This window comes from Camelus dromedarius, chromosome 34 (genome assembly GCF_036321535.1).
Source record: "Camelus dromedarius isolate mCamDro1 chromosome 34, mCamDro1.pat, whole genome shotgun sequence".
NCBI lineage: Eukaryota > Metazoa > Chordata > Mammalia > Artiodactyla > Camelidae > Camelus > Camelus dromedarius.
Window position 1 is genome coordinate 1,178,644 of NC_087469.1, and position 15,744 is coordinate 1,194,387.

At 41.7% G+C, this 15,744-nt stretch overlaps 1 long non-coding RNA gene across 3 annotated transcripts; it reads right to left on the reverse strand.

Moving 5' to 3' along the window:
- Positions 1-2,953: 2,953 nt before the first annotated feature.
- On the reverse strand, positions 2,954-10,265 carry SLN (sarcolipin). Of its 3 annotated transcripts, none has more exons than XR_837590.3 (3): positions 10,251-10,265; positions 7,456-7,572; positions 2,954-3,567 (listed from the first exon to the last, which is right to left on the reverse strand). It is a non-coding gene; the product is annotated as a sarcolipin (long non-coding RNA). The 3 variants fall into 3 exon arrangements; XR_004133961.2 differs by lacking the exon at positions 10,251-10,265 and adding an exon at positions 5,731-5,840 and having other exon boundaries at positions 7,456-7,566; XR_004133960.2 differs by lacking the exon at positions 10,251-10,265 and having other exon boundaries at positions 7,456-7,577.
- Positions 10,266-15,744: the final 5,479 nt, after the last annotated feature.

Genomic DNA, 15,744 nt, shown 5'->3' on the forward strand with positions numbered 1-15,744 from the left:
AAGATGTCCAATTTAGTAGTAAGTTTAGGGAGGACTGGAAGAAAGTGTTAGCCAGCAGTATAAGATGTCTTCTTTCTAAAATTTGTATGGTTTGTTGGCATGGTCATATGAGCAGCTCAGCTACAAGATGTACTTGGATCTTAGCGTCCCAGGACTTAGTGCAAGAAGAGACCATCACTCAACAGAGAGCTGCTCAAAGGGAACGATAATTAATGGAGAGGACCAATCTAACTGCTATAGATAAAGGTGGCTAGGTGTTCCAAGACCCAGTGTGTAATCTCTGTGCAAGCACAGGCATGGTTTAGAAAATTATTGGTGGCAGGAGGCTTGACAGCGAGGGATTCCAGAGGTGATCCAATTTAGAGTCTTGAGATCTGCCCTGAGATCGTGTTACTTCTGCCAGTGGTTGGAGAAGCATTCCGTGCCTCAACTAGCAGATACACTCAATTTCCTGAATTTATCTTGCTCTCAGACCTTTGGATCTTTATTCATGCAGTTTCTTCTGCCTGGAATCTCCTCCAGCACCACCCTACCCTTCTCTTGTCAAAGAACTTATGCCATAATAACCACCTGTTTGTACATCTATCTTCTCCGCTAAATCATATGCTACATGAGAATGGGGTTTGTCTATCTCATTCTCCGTTTTATCCCTAATGTCTAGTACAATACGTGACACATGGTAGTTTCACATAAGCTGAATGAATGAATAAATGAACTAAAGAAAAAGAAGCTAGGTAGACTCAAGCCCACTAGCTGGAACGTTATTTAACAATCAGGATTCAAATTTCTGGTCCCAGAGGAGAGCTAGCATCCTGTTTGGGGGTGACCTACACAGCACTTGAGTGACTAGGGACAACACTGAGGTCACACTGTGGTGATTCAGGGAACCCCAGGTCCCAGGGAAGATTATACATAAAAGGAGATTTGTAAGTGAGACTGGAATTTAACTCCAATGCCCAGGACTCCTGAACCCAGGAGAAATGGGTGTAATTACTAGCCCCAGCTAACGGTTGTCCTGTGTCTGCAAAAATGACCCAAAATGTGGTCTGCAGCTGGGTCCTATCAGTAGATCCAATCTTAGGAGAAGTCAGGGAGAGAAAAGCAGGTGAGGAATGACGAGCAAAGAGAAACTGCGCAGAGAGTCACAGCTGCTCGCTTTATCTAATCAGGCTGGTGTTTCAGGATGCTAAAGAATGTGAGGATAAAGACGTGCAGTCAGATGGTTTGGAGAGCTACAGTGAAGCATGGTCTGTGTGCAGTCCCTGACGGAAGCTAAGGCGATAGTTTGTCATCCAAGCATACATCTACCTACTCACATCTGGTTAGTGAAGTCTACGATCCTCAGTTCCCACGTAGGCTAAATGGCATAATGTATGGAAAGTGCCTAGTACAAGGCTTCACATGCAGTAGATTCAGTAAATGCTACCTGGCGTAAACGTTGGCACCAAGACTCAGACTTAGGTGAAGGGAACGTTGTCACTTATTTTGTCCATCCCCCTCTCCACCACCACACACACACCCTCTCAAACCAGTAAAAAGACTAGTAACCCTCTACCAAAGGGCCCTGGAGCCATGTGACCATGGCAGGCATGCCGCACACTAAATCGTTAGCAATTGCACACCCATATATGTAGCCCAACTCTGACATTAGGAACAGGACATCAAGGACCATACGCTGCTAGTCCCCAAATTTGGTGGAAGTCCATCAAAATAATGACCTTTGTTCCTTTAACTATACCAGGGTTCTTAATCTTGGCTACACATTAGAATCACCTGGAGTCCTTCCAAAAATGAATAATGCTCAGATTCAATCCCAGAACAATTAAATTGGCAACTTCTGGAAATAGGGCTCATTCATGGGTCATTTTCTAAAGATTCCAGGTGATTCTAATGTACTAAGTATACAGAGACCATGGACCAATAGTGTTGGCACCACTTAGGAGCTTGTTTAAAATGCAAGATCTCAGGCTCCAACTCAGACTGAATCAGAATTTGAACTGAATTAGAACCTGCATTTAAAAGGGAGCTCCTGGTGATTCACAGTCAGGTCAAAGTTTGATTCTCACAATATAATTATCAAAAAGACTTTTGGAAAAAATGCAGATTCTTGGGCTCTCCCCCCTATTTTTTTTTTTTTTTATTTAATCAGTCCGAGGAGGACCCAGGATAAGTATTTTGAAAAATCACCCCTGAGTATATAAACTGCGCAGCCAGGTGTCACAATGCCAAGCAGGCAATGCCTCAGCGATAGGCTAATTTCAGCAGGGAATGTCTCTGTGAGGGGTGCTATGAAAAACGAGGCTTAACAGTTCCTTTCTCTATGATTATGTCAGGATCAGCAAAAGACAAATGGATCCGTCTAGTACGGGATATGCAAGCGACATGTTTAAGAAATGTCTATTTCATGGCTCTTTTTTAAACATACATGTTATATTTTTTATTCCCTCCTTGTTAAAAACGTAATTGAGTAATGATTGGCCCAATTTGCATGATGACAATAGCCAAACTGGAACATGTTACTCTTGGGGTCATGACTCATGTTCTAGTTTTACTTGGTGACAAATGATTTTAAATATTTATATGAACGCAACAATGGAAATATTACAGAGTAAAATATACATTCTTTTATGACTCTTAATGGTCAAACACAAAACTTCAAAGAAACGTTGTGCTTTTAGTGGGCAGTTCGGTTGTGCTTCAGACGTCCTCATGAAATGGATTTATTTTCCTTCTCCCTTTGGGACTACTTCAGAGGGAAAGTTTGAGGAGCACTGAACCGATGGAATTATCTGAAATGTGACACCCGTAATTGACTTGGTTTCAAATCCTTAGCAGTTGGAGGATCTTGGCTTATCTCAAATGCCACAAATACTGTAGCATTTGTCACTTTCAATACCAGCCAAGGGTCAAATGCAGGATCACAAATAGGAGCTAAAATAAATTCTAAAAGTCATTTTTTGTGGTTGACTTAACTTTATTCACATGATAGCTAGAGGGGCTGACAAAGACTTCCTTTAACATTTCTCTCTTCTGGTAGGTTGATTTACAGTTTGGTTGCTGAGTGTGGGTTGAAGGTATGTGTGGTGAGACAGATCAGGGGCTTGTTAAAATTCTATGGCATAGTGAATCCAGTTTACTTTTACCCTTGTGGCTTGTCTAACACATTTGCAGTAAGAGTTGGGGGATAAATCTAACACTTCCTGGCAAACACTTGGCAGCCCTTGAGAGCAGCATCTTTAGAGGTCACAGGATCGATCCTGACACTGGCGGCACCTCAGATGCTGTGCGTGCAGGTCAGAAGTGCCGTGAGGTGCCGAAAAAAGGCATCCCATGACAGGAGTGGGAGCTCAGGGCACACAGAAGACAGCTCTGGAGCGTTGCAGTCAATTCCAGGAGCTGTGGCATCTCAGTACTGATAGGACCTCACAAGGAGCCAAATGAGGATAACCGTGATCAGGACAACGGTGAAGTTGAGACACAGCTCCCGGGTGGATCGCTCCATTCTCAGAGGGGCTCAGTGAGAACTGAAGGCAGACTTCTGACGGCACTCCTGTTTGTCCTTACCTCCTGACAGAAAGCAGCAAAGAAAACATAGGACATTCGTGAGCATTCTTTCCTAAAAGGAAATAGGAGCATTATGGTAGAGGAACTGTTACAGGCTGAATTGTGACCCCCTCCCCAAATTCATATGTTGAAATCTCAACCCCCAGCATCTTGGAGTGTGACTGTATTTGGAGATAGGACCTTTCAAGAGATGATTAAGTTAAAATGAGGTCATTAAAGAGGGGAGGGTACAGCTCAAGTGGTAGAGCGCACGCTTAGCATGCACAAGGCCCTGGGTTCAATCCCCAGGACCTCCATTAAAATATGATAGTCATGTGAAGACCTGGGGAGAAAACAGGCCACGTGCAGGCCCCCGAGAGAGGCATCAGGAGAAATCACTGTGCCAGCGCCTCGACCGCAGCTTTCTGGCCTCCAGACTGTCTTTGGACTAGAGCAGCTGCTCCTCCCTGGGTTTCCAGCCCCCTTGCAGATTCTCAGCTTGCCGGCCTCCACGACCCCATGAGCCAATTACATACATCACTTCCCCCCCCCCCGCCCCCATAGGCTCTTTTTCTCTGAAGAACCCGGACTTACACAGAGAGCCTGGATTTTTTGGCCTGATGTCAAAAGACAAACATAGCCCTGATTATTTTCTTGTGATAATTATATTGATGCTTTGTTGGGTTTTTTTGGAGGGGGAGGTAATTAGGTTTATTTGTTTACTCTTTTTTTGTTTTTCGGAGGCAGTACTGGGGATTGAACCCAGGACCACATGCATGCTAAGCATGCGCTCCACCACTTTGAGCTCCACCCTCCCCCTGATGCTTTGATAAAATATAAACTATTAAATTTTTCTCTCTCCAATTTCTCTGTGTGTGTGTGTGTCTGTGCTTGCTTTGCTAAGTTGGAGTAATAGCAAGCAAGTTCACCAAAACAACAACAACAACGAAATGTCATGGCTTAATGTTGCCCTTGCTTTGAATTACATGTAGAAGCAGGGCGCCGTAGTTTTTCAGATTTCAGGCTGACCTGTCTTCGTCTAACCCTGTGCAAGCATTAAGCAGTTTCAGCAGCTGCTTGCCCTCTTAAGAGCCCTGCGTTGGGCACAGAGCCTCTGGGGTCAACCAAAAGTCCCTCACATAACAGACACTCAGTCCAAAGAACAAGTGTTAACCTCATGGGTACTTCTGTTTCAACAAGGGCCTGTGCCAGCTATTTTTAGTCAAGTCCAGGATGTGCTTATATTGTAAACACTTCAAAAAGCAAGGGTGGTATCTTTATAGTTTGCACAGAGAGTACATGCAAGAAATCACACTTTGTGAACGTGTGCGACGCAGTCGATAAGATTCTTACTTCCAGTGATGCGGCATAACTGGTGCTGTGTATAAGGTTTAAAGATAAAATTCTAGATATTGAGGACAAAAGTCTACTATGGAGTGAAAAAGTCGGGGGGAAAGAGTGTTTCGTTTATTTGCTAAGGGTGGAGGTTCAGGGGGCAAGAAGGGTTGTTCGCAAGATGGTTATTTTTAACCATTTAACCTGACTGAATTATTAACTATAATTACTGTATTTGTTTTACTATTAGTGGACCAAATTACTAATTGTATAAACCAGCTGAATGATCATTTTTTCAGATTATGTAATTGCCAGCATAATAGACAAGTTCAAATAAGATTGTATCCACCAGTATAGGTTGTTGAATCTTGGTTTAAAGTATGGCCAATGATAATTGATTTATGTTTCATTTTCCTTTTAATTCTCACTTCTATTCTTGCCTTCTGCATGAGGGATATGGTAAATTTCCAATGAAAATCTTTATAAAGATTTGCTTGAAGGTGAAAATAAACAGGAAAATGAAGGACAAAAGAAGTAGCGAGAATGCAAGCAGGAGCAGAGGGGAACAGGAAGATGACAGATCCAGGCGAGGAGACTGGAAGCAAAGAAATGAGAATCTAAAGCAGATTCTTCCCTATAAATTTATTAATAAAGTTAAATCCTGGTCCAAATGACAATTTGTTTGGGTAAGTTCTGAAGAAATACAGAGATATGCAAAAAATATGAGACCCTATTTATACTGATTAAAGCACTTAATTTGGGGAGGGCACAGTAACTGTCCCACCAAATCTGCTTATTTGCTTAAACTCTTGAATAAAAGAAATTATGGATAGTGGCCCAATGGGAACATACTCAGAAAATGTTGCCACAGCTTTGTTCACGTGACCTTCACAACTCCGTGACCTTCACAACTCCGGCAAGTTTTATCGTGATTTTTCTCTCTCCCAAGCTGAGAAACTGACCTACAGAGAGAGGGGGAGCTGTTTGTGTAATGACACATAGCAAGTGAGAGGCAGAGCTGAAACTGGCAGCTGAAACTGGAAATAGCTGCTGGAGTTGTGGCTACTCCATAGGAGTGATTTCAGGAATGTGTTATTACTGCAAATACCTGCCCTGGCTAAACGAAGTTTGTGTAAATTTTCAACCTTTGGGAAAACAATTTGACATTTTTTATTAAGGTTTATAATGCTCATTCCCTTTAATCCAGCTATTTCCCTTCTACTGTAGAAACTCAAACACATATATACCAGGACACATACACGAAAATGTTCATAGCAACACTTTCACAGTATTCCCCAGCTGGAACCAACTCATACGTCCACCAAGGATAGAATGGACGTGAGTTGTGGTATATTCATATATTTGAATGCTATAGAGCAAAGAAAATACATGAATGTATATGTATATAATAAGATGGATGAATCTAACAAACACAATTATTGGGCCAAAGAGCAACTTACAAAAAAAACCCCACAGAATTTGACTCCATTTCTACAAAGCCCAAAACAGGAAACACAATCATATTGTTTAGCAATGCAGACATACATGGTAAAATTATAAAGAAAAGCATGGATAAAATTATCTCAACAATCAAGATGGTAATTACTTCTGGTGTGGCAAAAAGGGGAAGTAATCACGAATGAACTCCTGGGGTGCTGGCAATGCTCTGTTTCTTGACCTGGGTGATATTTATACAGGTGTTGACTTATAACGATTGTTCAAATGGTAAGTTTTATGCAAGTCTCCAGAATTTTTCCGATAGTCTCTGAATTGACAGGTTACCCATCACACTTATTTCCTATGATTTACCTCTTACTATTTCTTGCACTTAAATATTTGTTGTTTTAAATACTTTTTAAAATTAATAAAGCACAGAATTCAAGTGAGAATGTCTGATGAATCCAATTCATTCAATACATATGCTAACTCTAAGGGGTAGGTTTTACTTTCACATACATTTATGCCAAAATTAGGCAAAAACTCAGATTAGCTTCTATCTTCTAAAATCTTCCATTTTTCTGCTGTTAATCCACAAAGACAATTTTGGCTTCATTTTAAATCTTTTGTGAAGTCAAGATCACACCATGTGATCCAAAGTGATTGCCGTATGGTGAAATAAAAACAAAAATCCCTGAATAAATTGTTTGACTTTCTTTGAATGGAGACTTTGAAAAGATGGAAAACATACTTTCCTCTACAATGTGTGGGGGGAAAAATTTTAACAGGAAAGGAGAAAATGCATACCATGAGGTGCAGATAAAGAAAACAAGAACGAATAACATTTACTTTCTACTTTAAGAAATACTGTGTACAATAGCCAACATGTTATAATAACTGCCAATGGAATATAACCTTTAAAATCATGAATCAGTATGTTGTACACCTGTAAAATGTAATGTACATCAATTAAACTTCAATTAAAAATGAAAACAATTGTTAAATGGTGAAAAAAAGAAATACTCTGTACAATAGGCATTGTTTGTCTCATTAAGAAATGCACATACTCCTCTGCCCTTCTCATTTGCACCTTGCACACATATGCACACTGAATGCCAGGCATAAAGATCCTGCTGTTACCTGAACAGGGTCAAGGACACACTGGGCTGCGGAAGGCTTCTCCTCTCTCTCTCCAACTTGGGCTCCAACTCCTGCTCGTCTCCCAGGCTGTCTGGACTCCTGGGCTCTGGGCAGGGCCTAAAGTAGTCCAAGGGAGGTGGCAATCACTGTGATGTCACTGATGAAACATCTCGAAGGAACAACCTCCAAGGGTTGGAGGCTATTTGTGTTTAGGGGGACAGGGAAATGTGTTGACTAAGACGGTTCCGTTGGCTGCCAATTTGTATGAACAGCCCAGGGACTTAAAGTCTTTTCTTTCCAGTTGACATTTGGTGCAATTGATGTAGGTTTTAAATTCATCTTTTACATCTTCACGAATATCTCTAACATGTGTTTAAAGCATCATAAACCAAGAGTGATAGACTAATATTAGCAAACCAGACTAATATTAGCAAACCATTGCTGCATTTGACTGCTCCCCTACTCGGCATGTGAGGGTGTAAAATGTGACTTCATTTAACCACCTGTGTTTTCAGCTTTGTGAAGCATGAAGAGTTCCCTGCCTTGCACACATATACCCCAAAATACACACACAAGAACCAGAATGCAGCAGGCATCTTTAGCCCCTTCAAAACTGACTTTAGTCCAAGTGGTGAAAGTTATCTCCCCAGTCATCTGTTCCACATAATTTTCCAGCTAAGCTGTATGTTGCAAGTTTACAAATTAATATACAGTTTCATCTGAAACAGCTGTGGGAGCCATGGGTATGTATCTCTGTCCATGTACTAATACAGCAGTAAACTCATACAGCTGAGCTCGGTCATTTGAACAGATTGAGGGTAGCTGGAAAACTGGTCAAAACTAGTGAAAAACACGAGTTACAGAGTATATCAGAAAGAAATCAAATTGTATAACTAGCAAATATAAACAATGACTAAAACTAGACTGTTAAAATGAATTTGTAATTAACATTCCAGATGTCTGGAGGTAAACGGAGCCTCTCAAGTGTTTAACTTGAACACACACCAACTGAACATGACCCCCCCAGCAATTATGTTTGTTCATCAAATCCTTTATTAGATGATAGAACACATCTCCCCTCTGAATACCCCAGTTAGGGTCAATCAAAATAATACATTCCCAGGAGACATGAACAAAATTCCCTACAGCATTGTGTTCATAGCCAAAGCTTTCCCCATCATTCCTCATGCCCCAGAAATATTACTAAAGGAAGGACGTTCCATTCCGTTTCTTCATTTTGATATAAACCCAGTGATGGGGAATCTTAATACAACAACCTATTGTCACATGTAAAAAGACATGTTGTTGAAGTGACAGGTAGTACATAGTAATTACAGTGCTGTCAAACCTTGGCAGACTCCTCGAATGTAGTCAGATTTCTGTCTTTTGTTTCCAAGCCCTTGCCATAGAGTTTCAAATGCTAGAAATGTTTTCTACTCGCTAAGCCACACCCATTCTTTTTTTTAACCACTCAAAATTATTTTTTTGTCCAGTTAAAAAGTTACATATTTATTGTAAAAAATGTAAAAATATGAAAATATAAAGAAAAATTAAATTACCTTTAATATCATCACCCAAAAAGAAACATAATTTATATTATTTTTCATTCATGTTTGAGGTTGTATAGGCACCGTTTCAAGTTTTTAAGATATTTTTGGTAAAGGAATCTGATGCTTGAAAAAAACTAGAATTTGATTCTTATAGAATTTAAATTATTCATAACCTACCATCTGTTGTGGGACAAGCATTCATTTTGCTTATGTTGGAATAGGAATTAGCTGTACGCTATTTAAAATGTTAAATACAATGGGGAAATGTTAACGTATCACAAAACAGCTCAGCAATACTGTCAGTGTAACTGAACTGGTCAATTTCAACGCAACTTAAAGGAAGAATCTTACTGCTTATTCATGAGTCAGTTGAGTTTGTCTGTTTGGTTTTCCCACTTAAGTTTTTCCAACATTATACCAGGGGCTGCTGTGCCCAGGGCTCTAGCAAATTCCCAGACGGAGACTTCAGGAGCTTCTTAACATGAGCGGTTTATCCTGGGATGTCATGAGAGCGTGGGATAACGCAGAGAACTCAGCTGTCACTAGTTTGACCTAACCCTGTCCTGAAAGACAGGCAAGTTACCCAAAGTCACTTGACTGTTCTTCAAGGGCCTAAGGCAGAGTTTAACCCTGAGGGTCTGTGAGCCTATTTAAAAACAACAGCAACGACACTGTTGTCTCTCATTTAAGCAGGTAGAGTAACATTTCAAACCTCTGTACTAAAGAAAAGTTCTCTCTTTAAATCAACCTGACTTTGTTCTGCTGCTATTTTCTTTTCTGTGAGCAATTCCTGTGACTTAACATCCTGTATCAACTCCCTCTCCAAGTGTTATTCCTCGCATCTGCAGGAGGACACACTAAATAATCTTTGACATTATTCCTATGCCTATAGCCTAGAAATCAGCCAAAGGCCAAAAGCGTTAAGAAAACAACACTCACATTGACCATGGTATTGAGGATCTAACTGGCATTTGTTCCCCCCACCCCACCACCATATACGTTCCTAAGTGTAAAATCAATGTTGAGCTCTTAGGCCTGATTAAGAGCCAAACTAACCTGTGTAATTTATTTCTGATTTCCATCCACCTTTTTTACGTGAGGAAGCCAGAAGTGAACACTTCGTGTCAGTCCATGAATTCGACAAGTCTCTGACACAATGGGAGACTTCAGCAAGGCCTTAATGACAGACGATAAGCTCTCAGCCCATCACGGTGATGAGTAAGATGATCATGGTACCCCTCTCACCTTCACATCTTCGCGTCCAGATGGTCATGGAGCAGCTTTCTGCTTTTCTCTTTCATTATCCCAAACACGCGAGAAAGAGGAAACCATATTTCTTGAGGCTGTCTCCATGTCCTTGAAACATTAATAGTTATTATCTGTATTTTTAACTACTTGTGGCACATGTGCGATTTTTGTCTCACTAACTGAATTTTAATTTCAAAGGCAGAGATAGTTTCTTGTATTTCTTTTGTTTCTCTAACTGTGCATGAAACTGGTGAAGAATCATAATAGATGCTCTAAACTATATAACAAAGGGGCTCCATGTGAACCTCCGTCACATCACATCTCTGAGCATTCCAGGCAAACTGAGTGGGAGAGATGGAGGTCAATATCAAATCTACTCATAAAAGGACCCAGAAGCCACCTGGGAGAGAAAACTCCTCTAAAGGGAAGGACTGGAGAAGGTACACGTGGTTCAGCAACAGGGAGAATGGATGATGACGCCAATGCACAGAACAGATGCACTGTGTCAGTCTAGGTCCTTTGAGAAGCAAGATGCCAGAACGGGACTGAATGTGCAAAAGAAAAAGACGTACTGGGGGAAATGCCTGTGAGAGAAAATGTGGAGGGGGTGGGGAAACAGACAGTCATCAAACAGCAAGAGAAAGAGATAGGAAAATGGGAAGGGAGGTTGTGCGAAGCATCTTAGACTACAATTAAGTTCTAAGGAAAGTTTGCCAAGGCTGTTAGGAAACCTCAAATCAAAGCCATCTGTCAGCGATGTCCCGTGTCCCCCAGGATGAGATGACCTTTGTATTCCTCTCATGCTCAATTATTGACTGAGAGCAGCCAGGGAAGCATCGCCTCTGGGCAGACGTGACTATGATTTCAGAGGACAGCAGCTGGGGGACATCTCAGTGATGGTGCAGTCATGTCTGAGAGGCACGGTCCGTCACCACCACACCCACATGCTACCCATCCTGCCTCCCTACAGCTTGGTGTCCGCGTCCTAGGGGAGGCGAGAGCCATGGGCACAAACTCCATAACCCTTTGAACAGTTAACCTCAACAGTGTGGAACACTGAAAGGGACCGAGACATTCTCCATCTACCTGTGCCATCTCGTGGACCTCAGTGCATCCATGGAACCAGCAATGGAATATCCTTCCAATGAAGTGTCACGGAGCCTGGCAGAAGCAGAAATACGACTCAAGACTTCCTTGCAGTTTATATTAAGCTGTGTGGCAGATGACAGCAGAGAGGAGCTTGGGCTAAAGGGCAAGAAAATGGCAGGCGCCATGTGGTCGCCGACAGTACGTGTGCACGAGCACGTCACCCACTCCCTAAGGCTGCCAGAAATAATCGAGACGAGCGCCGCAGGGGCATGCAGCCTTGCATAATAGGTGGAAGCAAGAGCCAGAAAAATACGTATTAGTCCTGTTTACAATAACCCATTTTAAGTCCTGGATTGGTGAGGTGACACCTGTTAACATCATTTGACTTGGAACCAATTAAATTCCTCTTCTCTGGAACAAGTATATTTCTGCTCTATAATAAGATTCTGCAAGCAAACAGCTTTCTCTCAGCCCATTAAAGATAGCTGCCGAAGGGGGGAAAAAAGAAATAAGAAGCAGCCAAAAATGTGTTTACTACTAGGCTAAAACCATCTGCCCTCAAAACACTCCCAGATTTCAGATGGGCTTTGTTATTTTTCTGATGGGAAATAAAAATTCAGCTGTCGTTTGCCGTGCTGTTACTGAACAGTTCAGGGAGATTCTAGCCAGACACACCCACTCGAAACATTCTGTCCCTTAGTGAATTTGATCAAGGGTATTTTAGCTGAATCTTTCTTGAGAATCTGTCGGTCAGAATAACACAATTGCTGTTTTAGTAAGAATAATATGGATCAGACCAAATTGCTTCTTGTTCTCTCCGAACCAGCCCATTCGGCTTTAGCCTTTGGCTATTGGAGCAGGGAGAAGAGAGTCATGAAGATCTCTCTGATCTCTGTGAAGCTAATGAGAAAACAGAAGTGCTTAGCTGCAATATTGTGGAAGAAGATTAGCTGGATGCAAGACACAGGCTAGGTTTCCTTTTGGAGGAGGGCAATTGGGCACTCGTTCTGCAGCCTGAGGAGTAACCTAACCTTTTACACTTTTACAGTAAGTGAATGTGGAGTTGCCAGGGGCTGGTATTCCGGGAATTTGGGCAGCTTATCTGGCAGAGGTGTTTCAGACCTATTTGCTAAAGCTTGGATTTTGTTGGTTCTTGCTCCCCACTTGCCAGTGTAGAACAGAAAGAGGCCCCCACCTTTATATCTGTGTCTTCATCGGGGTACACATTTTGTGCTAACAGGCTAATTTTCCTGCTTCTACTCTATCCCTCTTTTGCTCGATGTTACGTCACTCACCAGGCACTTACAAGTCACCCACTCCCACTGAGTACCAGCACAAACACAAGACATCCCTACTGCTTTCTTTGTGAACAATCGTATCTGCCAAGAACTATCACTGCTCGCCTTGGGCATCGACCAAGCCTACAAGACACGGTACCTCTGCTGGTACCACAGCTATTGACACTGGAGGCACCAACGTGACTCCTACTTCTAGAGCGAGATGAGGACTTGGGTTGGGGAAGTGTGCCTCTTCCTATGTGTGACACCCTGTTGAGGGATGCTAAAGGAGCACTTCCTCACTGTCACCCCAGTGTCTTCCCAGACAGAGAAGCTCATGGGCAGGTTCGGCCTGGGGATTCACAGAACAGGCGTCTTGTTATCTCACAGTCACTTCCCTCCGCTACTAAGATGCGGTGCTACAGCAAACCTTCCTTCTCCTAGGAGAAAACACCCTTGATCAAATTCACTAAGGGACAGAACGTTTCACGCTGGTGTGTCCGGCTAGAATCTCCCTGAACTGTTCAGTAATTAACAGCACATCAAAAGACTGCTGAGTTTTTATTTCCCATCAGAAAACTTCTCTCTCAGGAGGGGCCTAAGATCCCAGGACACACCAGCTGCTGTCAGGCTCGCTCCAGCAGTGAATAAACCTGCACTCATCATCCTGAAGGAAAGCCCTGGGCGCAGGTTAGGCACGAGCTGAGGTCCTCCTACCACACCCGTGCCCTCACCCAGCATGTGGTGCTATCTACCAATTGTCTTTCCATTGGAGTCCGAGTAAAAATTGGCTTCTCTGCACTACAGATAGAAAACATATCACAGGGAAATATACTCAATATCCTATGGTAACCTAGAATGAAAAAGAACATGAAAATGAATATATGTATGCATATGTACAACTGCACTATTGTGCTGTACACCAGAAATGGACACAACATTGTAAACTGACTATACCTCAATAAAAACAATAAATAAATAAATATTTAAAATAGAAAGCATATTATTTCTTATTTCTGTGTTTTCCTGTAGCTCCCAGATTAGGTTCAAAATATTTAGCTCCAAAATGTTCATTGACAGATGACTGGATAAAGAAATTGTGGTACATTTATACAATGGAATACTATTCAGTCATAAAAAAGAATAAAATGATGTCATTTGCAGCAACATGGATGGACCTGGAGATCATCCTTCTAAGTGAAGTAAGCCAGAAAGAAAGAGAAAAATACCATATGAGATCACTTATATGTGGAATCTAAAAAACAGAAATTGACACAGCATTGTAAACTGACTATATTTCAATTAAAAAAAACTAGCTGCAAAATATCCTTTGCCAGAAGACTGGATAAAGAAGTTGTGGTATGTTTATACAATGGGATACTACCCAGCCATAAAAAAGAATAAAATGATGTCATTTGCAGCAACACGGATGGACCTGGAGATTGTCATTCTAAATGAAGTGAGCCAGAAAGGGAAAGAAAAATACCATATAATATTTCTAATATGTGAAATCTAAAAAACAAAAAAGAAAAAAGAGACCACTAATGAACCCATCTACAAAACAGAAACAGTAAACAACCTTATAGTTACTGGGTGAAAGAGGGATAAATTTGGGAGTTTGAGATTTGCAAATGTTAACCACTATATACAAAAATAGATTTTAAAAAATTTTCTCTGTATGGCACAGGGAACTATATTCAATATCTTGTAATAACCTTTAATGAAAAAGACTATGAAAATGAATATATGTATGTATGTATACACATGACTGGGACACCGTGCAGTACACCAGAAATTGACACACTGTAACTGACTGTACTTCAATTTAAAAAAAAAAAAATCTTTAGCTGCAGAGGCAAGGCCCTATGGTGATCTAGCTCCTGAGCTCTCTGACCTCCTCTGCAGCAATCCCAAACCTGCAGGTCTTGGATGTTCTCTCCCTGTGTGCCTGTGCCAGTCCCTTTGATTATACCATCCTTTCCCACATTCCTCAACACCTCCCACCTTTGCTTGATGTTTAATAACAGTACTTGATTCAAGTGTCACATTCCCTGATCCTCAAGGCTGGGATGGATGAACCTTTGTGATCTACGTAGTCCTAGACACCACTGCTTTCACTGTATTGTCAGCACTGACCGTTCTGTCCATCCCTGCCCCTTAAGAACAAGGACTGTATCTCTCACCCATGCAGACCCAGTGGCTAGGCGTGTCGCGCTTGCAGTGCAGTGGGCATTCCATAAAAGCTTGCTAAATAAACATACGCATAGTGTAAAGTAGTTCATTCCTAGCTGTTCAGCTCTGCAGAGTCACAGGCAAATCAATGTTTCAAAAATAAAATGCTCTGATTTTTCACCAATTTACATGAGAAAAGACAGCGATGTTTACAAGACCTGTAGTAACTTGAACTACTCAGGATTTCTTGATCTAAGAATAGTACGTTCTAGGCTTCCTACCCCTGACTGGGTCTGACAGCTGCTTTTTAGGTTGGCACATAATATGCTTTAAAGGGCTAATTTTCTCTGCTGTGGAAGTTGAGCAAGAAACCATTGTAATGTGCTGTTGTAGATTTTTTTGACACAAGTTTAAAATTTAGAAATGTGAAATAATTTGAATGTGCCTACCACACAAAACTAACAAATCTTAATATCTTTTGTTACCAAGTTAGGTCTTACGGACCCCACCTTGGGCCCCAGCCTTGCCAAGGCTCCCTTTGCCTCAGCAGAGAAAGCTCTTTTTCCCTTAGGGTTCACACAGTCAAAACAAACCCAAAGCTTGAAGACTGAAGCAGTACAAGCTTTATTCAATGGTCAGAGAATGGAGAAGTGGGACCTTAGCTCACAAATCAACTTCTCGCTCAGGGGATGATTAAGGCAAGATTATAAGGACAAGGTTAGCGCATTGGTTTAATGGGAATGTGGGGGCCCTTCTTGGAACTGGGGTCCCGCCTCTTTTCTGCTCTTGTATGGTCTTTCGGCATCTGGGTCAGAAGCCGGTCAAACCATCATGGTGCAGACAGGAAGAGCTCTTACCCAACCTGATTGGCTGGTGGAGAGGTGATCGGGAGTCAACACCACCAACTTGCTAGTTTCAGCCGGCCTGGGGTCCACGTGCTTGTGGTCAGCACA